The sequence below is a fragment of the Phoenix dactylifera genome, unplaced genomic scaffold, assembly GCF_009389715.1.
Source record: "Phoenix dactylifera cultivar Barhee BC4 unplaced genomic scaffold, palm_55x_up_171113_PBpolish2nd_filt_p 000222F, whole genome shotgun sequence".
Taxonomy (NCBI): Eukaryota; Viridiplantae; Streptophyta; class Magnoliopsida; order Arecales; family Arecaceae; genus Phoenix; species Phoenix dactylifera.
Window position 1 is genome coordinate 41,311 of NW_024067730.1, and position 7,409 is coordinate 48,719.

Consider the following 7,409-nt stretch of genomic DNA (forward strand, 5'->3'; position numbering starts at 1 on the left):
CATTTTGAGCTGCCCGAGTCCCTGCAGGATGGTGAGCGAGCAGTTGGAAGAAGTGATGGGTACTAGAGTTTCATGTAGAGAAGAAAGCGTGGAGATAATTTCAAATTTTGGGGCTCTTTGTTTAGCTACCCTGCTTTCCCTTCACTAATATATGTCCCAAGATTACATCGTAGCCACCGATATAGCATTCTATCTTGCATGCATTCAAGCTACATGACACTAAATATAGCAGCCGAATTCATAATCCCCAAACAGCCAAAACCAAGCATGAAGTCCAAAACATGACAAAGGTCAAACTAATTGACCTGCACAAACAAAGCATTAACTTCAGCAACATTAAGCTTTAACCAATCACTACATCTGAAATATGAGACGGATGTCATAAGCATAACTTGATGGTTCAGAAGGACATGGTAAGTCTCGTGACATGCCTGAGATCTTGCATCAAAAAGTCCACAAAGTGCAGAGGGGATGAAGAGTTGCCGTGTCAAAAACCACATCAGTCGGAGACGAGGAGCAGCCGAAAGGGCAGTGGTCGAGTTGACCCATGTACTTCAATGAGCAGCAGAAAGAGGGGCAGCTCTGACACGCAGCAATGCGCCAATGCATCAATAGCCCAACCATCCATCAAGCCCGGCCATCTCTGATGGCCCATCTGATCCAAGGGAGCACGAGCAGAGCCGGAGCACGAGCAGATTTGATTACGTGAAGTGGAGAATTCTGGCTCGACAAACTAGAGTTTATTGTATCAATTAATTAAAATTGTGTTTATGGCACTTTTCCAAGTATCACAATAATCTTTATTTACAGAGGGGCAGAGCACCTAGAAGATATTCCCATCTGGAGTTTATATTATAACTGACGCGTAGAACCTCATTTATTTGCAGTAAGAGGTTACCTCCACAATCCACCCTAATTCCCCCACCAGCAAAAAGCTGAATAAATAAAAATGAAAAATAAAAATGTAATAGAAAGGAGCAATTACAATGGATTACATGATTCCATGGTCTGGCGTTTGTCTCCATGGCTTTATTCAAAACTCGCATGTTACACTAGTTTTATTCCAGAAACTTCACGAGACACCTACTCTTATGAACACATAAAACAGGGCCATATAAATTCAGAAAAGGGGAAACTCTACTGTTCCCTCGCCGGCAGTTAATGTCACCATGCTCATGCCCGACATAGACATTGTAGAGGAACCAGGAGCTCCAGGCTTGTACTTTGTACGCATCGACCAACTTTTGAGGGAGCTCATTCGGTGAGCGAGCACTTTCGGAATGAATGGTGGGTAGTTGTTGTCATCATTGTTGTGATCATCATCACCATCGTCATTGTCATCACTGTTGTGATCATCACCACCATCATCATTGTCAACGTCGCCATGGTTTTTATCATCATCATTGTCATTGCCGTACTCGCAGTTTTGAAGTTCCAAATGCTTCAGATTTGGAAATGCACCACTCTGGAAGGAAGATAGAAGCAGCTCATCATCTACATCCATCTCCAGTTCTCTAACAGAAGGAAAAGCCGAGGGCAGTGCTCTCAGCTTTGGGCATTCAACTATGCACAGCTTAGAGAGACGGGGAAGGAATTCTCCACCTCCTACTGCAGGCCATTCCTCCAAGTCTGACATGAGCTCCAGTGCCAACTCCTCCAATGCGGGGAATGCTGCTTCACCACCATAGAACTCTAAGCCTAAACACCTGACAGCAGGAAGCATCAGTCGGAGAACCTTAAGATCTGATAGCTGCCCGAGTGCTGGAAGGCACGTCACAGCAGGGATCCTGATCAATTTGAGGACCCTAAGGCTGTGTAGCTGCTCCAATGCTGAAAGATGCTCACATATAACACAGGATGTCAGAGACAGCTCGGCCAAATATGGAAGTGAAGACTCCATCAGCCACCATGGAAGTGTCTTGCCTACATATCCTTCGATCTCCAATACCTTCAGATTTTCATGTGGCTGGAGATCTCTGAGCATATCCTCTGCCAAGTCAGCATCAGCATCCCAGACAAATAACTTCATGCTTTCCCCCTCGTTCTCAGTCTCATCAGATGGTTGCCCTGGTTTCACATAAGCATTCAAATCCCATGACAATCTTAGTGAATTAAGGCTTGGTTTCTCCTTCAAGTTGGCTTTTCTGGCCTCTATAGCTTCACTTGCATTCTCAAGTCCTCTAATATCCAATTCACCTACAAGGCTTAGGCGACCAAGCTCACTAAGTCTGCAACTGTTCTTCCCATCAAGCACAAACATGGGCAATGTCCTCAGTTGACTCAACTGTCCTATCCCTGGAGGCATGCAGGCCAGTTCAAAACAATGATATATGTCTAGATGTATGAGGCTTCTCATGTTCTTCATGTTCCCTGGAAACCTATGCAGGAAGTAACAATATCTGAGGCTCAGTGAATGCAGATTTAAAGGGAGCTCAGGGATTCAGGCAATGTTCGGATCTGGGAAAACGAGAGGTCCAAGTTCTGCAAACTCCTAACATAACCGATGGAGTTGGGTAAGGAAACAAAGCTTAAGCAATAATAGAGATTCAAACATAAGAGATTCTGGAGGTCACCAACAGTTTCAGGCAGTGTTCGAAGTTGTGTACAACATGACAGGTCCAATATCTGCAGATTCTGGAGATCACCGATACATGGTGGTAGTGTTTCGATGTCAGTTTGTGAGAGGTTCAGGTATCTCAGATGTTCAAGCTTAGTTACTGAAACTGGCATGGCTTTCATGGGACATTGGCTTAGATGTAATGCTCGTAGCAACTTCATTTTGGAGAATATAGCTTGAAGAACATCATCTTCCTTATCCTCTTCCTTCGTCGTGCCCCTGGATGCAACAAAATACAAAGTGCGCAGCCTTTCTGCATCTTTGAGAGGTTCCCATGCGGAATTTATCGGGCCTCTACATACGAGTGATGAATACCGACAACTTTGGGAAATTACGGACTTATTACCAGCATCTGCAACTGAGCATTCATCACCTGCAACAGATCGAGCAAGATCGTGAAGGAGGTCGTGCATCTTAACCTGCCTTACCACACCATCTCTATCTTTCTGACCACTCTGGAAGAGCGATCTCGATAACAATTCATCAACACACTGCAAACCCACATCTTCCAAGTATGTACTTCCATTAGATGATTGCACAAAGCCTTCTGCTATCCATAACTGGGCCAATTCCCTGCTTCTTATTTCTTCACCTCTAGGAAATATTGAACAATATGCAAAGCATTGTTTCAGATGTGATGGCAGGTGATTGTAGCTCAGCATCAAAGCAGGTAAGATTTCATTTTCATCATTTGGTAAGTTCCAAATTTCACTCTCCTTGATGGCCAACCACTGACTCTCTCCTCTCCTAAACCGCATCAAACTTCCTAAAGCCTTTGCTGCTAATGGAACACCTCCACATTTTTTCACAATCTCCTTCCCAATGGCCACCAAATTTGGGGTCTTCTCAGAGCCCCCCAATCCAAATGCCCTCTTTTCAAATAATAGACAGCAATCACCCTCTGATAGACCTGATAAAAAGTGCGGCGCGACTGTTCCCATGATAGAAGTAACTCGTTCACTACGTGTAGTCACTATAACTTTACTTCCCCTAGCACTACCAATCAACAGAGTTCTCAGCCTGTCCCATTTTTCATAATTCTCACTCCAAACATCATCCAACACGAGTAAAAATCTCTTGTCCTCAATCAACTTTCTGAGCTTATGCTGCATCAAATCCATTTCTGTGAGACTAAATTCGCTCCCGCTTACAGTTTCTATGATGGATCTGGTAAGCCTTTTAATATCAAAATCATCGGACACACAAACCCATATCATTTGTTCAAAATGCTCGCGCACCCTCTGATCATTATAGACTAATTGGGCAACGGTCGTCTTACCGAGCCCTCCCAACCCAACAATAGCTATCACGCCAAGATCACTTCCATCAGACATGTCAATCAAGAAATCTGTTATCTTTTCTTTATCTTCCTCTCTGCCATAAACTTGTGATTCATCAATCAAAGAACCAGTCTCTTCTCTGACTGCAGTCTCGGTCCTAATGTTTTCAGCAACTCGCTCTTGTAGATGAAACTTGGTCCTCTCCCCTGCTATTTCTTCTAATCTCTCCCTAATCTTCTTTATCTTGCGAGCTATCTTAGACTGAAACAGAAATGAGTTTGGGATTGAAGACAATTGACGCATCTTTTCAGTCATGGGGCCTTTGTTCTCTGGTCTTCGTTTCGCAGCTTTGGCCGCAGCCTCATCCAACACATCGTCGACGTCGTAAGCCACATCTTTGAGCTTTCTCAGCCATCCTCTGAGAGCTTTCTCCTTCACCTGCCTTGCCTCGGCATCCTCAAGCACATCATGGATTGTCGATAGGGTACTCTCCAGCTTTTTCAATTCCTTGTCGACACCCATCGACAGCCCAAACTCCTTGAGGATTTTGTTGCCCAGCTTGTCAAACACCAACCTCAGGAGACTGGAAGCGACCACCTCTGCCATTGCTCCTTCGTCCACACCAACAAGGTAGTGATCTTCCTCAATGCTCTTCTACGTGCTTCTGTCGTTCTGATTGCCTGATCAAACTCTAGATTCTGAGCAACATCAGCACATCTATGGAAAGGGAAGTTGCAGTGAACCTTCTGCGAAATAGATCCACCTACTTCCCGTATTATTGAGAGCCTTTCCCAATGAGTCAGGGGTCCATGAGCGTGTCCTTCTAACCGCTTTACATGGAATGACGACTTTCGGCGATTAAAGAAGAGAATAAACTAGAGTTCCCCGCAAGACTTTGAATTATAGGTTTGGTAGGAACTAGGAAGTCACACAACTTGCACTTTGCTGAAAAAAACGAACCAGAGAAACAACGTCGTCATAAAATTACTCATAAATTCTTTTCCCTTCTTTATGTAATTAAATAAAATATTATTATAATAAACAACAATAATTTCTTCAATTTATAAATATTTATTAAATAAAATAATCAAATAATCCACAAACAAAAGACATAATTTTTACATGAAAAATTCTTCAATATGAAAGAAAAATTATAGGACCTAGTCCAATAAAAAATTTCCACCATTTGAAATATTGTGATTATAATGAATCTTCTTTAGTTCAATTAGAGGCTATACAAATATTATCAATATTGAATCTTGGCTTTCATAATGATAAATTGATCACCAATAAAGTTGATTTAAAAAAAAAACAAAATAAAAGGTAGATCTCACCAAATATGGTTATTTGAGATACCCAATGAATAAGATTTTTGAAAGATCCAAACCCATTAATTTATAGGCTGTGAAAGCAACATACTAAAATTTTATCAAAATTAGGATAAAATCAACTATCTGATAATCTGACAATCTACCACAATCACGCAAAGGGGTCCATGCACTTGTCGTTCTAACCACTTGAAATGGAATTGAGAACCTTTTGGCAGATTAAAGAAGAGAATAAATAAAATTTCCCTAAGGAAGACTTTGTGATACCGAGCAACAAAGTGATCAGGTAGGAATAATACCGAGCAACTATGATACCGGAATAATACCGGATGGGAATAGTAAATAATAGGATAAAGAAAAATGACTCCTATGGGATGCAGTCACCACCCAAAGAAAAAATGAGCTCACCACCCGAGCAAGAATGCCAATGGAATACAGAAATCGCCACCCAAAGGAAACTCACAAGGGATACAAAGCCAGAACTTGCCACCTATCGGAAACTACCGAAAGATAAGAGTTTAAGAAAAAGCTCTTCTTCATAAGCCAAAGGCTTAATTTGTTAATTAACTCAAGTCTACCCATTCCATTAAAATGAAGGAGTTTAAATAGGAAAACTTGGAACAACCCTCCAAACATGAGTAATTAAAGCTTACTACTTTCCAACAACTATTAAATAAGATTAATGCGTCTAGTTATTCATGGGTAATTAAAATTTACTACTTCCCAACAACTATTAAATATGATTAATGCACCTAGTTATTCATGGGTAATTAAAATTTACTACTTCCCAACAACTATTAAATATGATTAATGCACCTAATTCTTGAAAAGACAGTAAACGAAAACATGAATTTCCATAGGATACTGCCTGCCTTGCACAACCTTCAGTAAAGTCACCATAACTTTCTCTAGAAAACTCAAAATTGCACACCGTTTAATGCGTTGGAAACTAGAGGCATAGAGATTTCCAATGAGATATTGCTTGCTGGCTAATTCATCCAGAATCTTCCTAAAATTCAAATTCAAAAAATGATCTAGTCATTAGACTAGATAGTGGGCTGGTTTTGGGATTCATTGGGCTCAATGGATAGATTCTTGAACACTCCCATGTCATGTTCCCCTGGTTGGAAAAGACTCAACCTCGAGTCTTGCTATCCTTCTTCATCAGAATAGGGCGAAGATCAGAAACATTGAAAGTTGTGGATATACCATAGTTACTTGGGAGCTCGATCTTGTATGCATTTTTTCTAATGCGTTGAATCACTTTGAAAGGACCATCGTCTCTAGGCACGAGCTTAGCATGGTGCCCGCTAGGAAATTATTCCTTTCGTAGATGAATCCAAATCAAATCACCTTCTTTAAAAGCTACTGGCTTGCAGTGCTTGTTGGTTTGCTTTTTATATTTCTCAGTTTGCTTGAGAATGCGATCTCGAACCTATTCATGCAACTTCTTAATAAACTTCACCCTCTCTTCTTCATCTCCACTAAACTGTCAAGTAGTAGGGAGTGGCGCCAAATCCAAAGGACTGATGGGATTTTGTCCATAAACAATCGCAAATGGGCTACAACCAGTAGTTTGATTAGTAGACCGATTGTAAGCAAACTTGGCCTGTGCTAGCAGGAGATCCTATTGTCGAATATTTCCCACAAAACTTCTCAACAAGCCCAAACTTTGATTAACAACTTCTGTTTGGCCATCTGTTTGGGGATGGCAAGTTGAACTAAATTGAAGATTAGATCCAAGCTTCCACCAAAGGGTGCACCAAAAATGACTCATGAGCTTAGTGTCTTGATCAGAAGTGATTGTCTTTGGAATGCCATGAAGCTTGACAACCTCTCGAAAGTAAAGATCAGCCACATGAGAAGTGTCACGCCCCGAATTCGGATCATGACACGGCTGTGTTATTGCCAAGTTAAGCATACAATAACATGCAGCCACTTTAAAACTTCAAATTGTAAACAACTATATTCATGAAGATCATTAAATGTTTCATGTATCAGAATCCATACAAAGCTTCTAAAGAAGAAAAAAAAATCAACATTTAACATTCCATCTTTCCCATAACCCTGGAACATGTCGCGCTCCTTGTTTCTAGCATCTCCTATTCATCTGTAAGAATATAAATGAATTGGTGTGAGCTATAAAGCTCAGTAAGTAAACAAGCATAATCTTATCGGATCAAG

At 41.1% G+C, this 7,409-nt stretch overlaps 1 pseudogene; it reads right to left on the minus strand.

The window, feature by feature from the left end:
- Nucleotides 1–944: 944 nt before the first annotated feature.
- On the minus strand, nt 945–4,581 carry LOC103717455 (annotated as a pseudogene).
- Nucleotides 4,582–7,409: the final 2,828 nt, after the last annotated feature.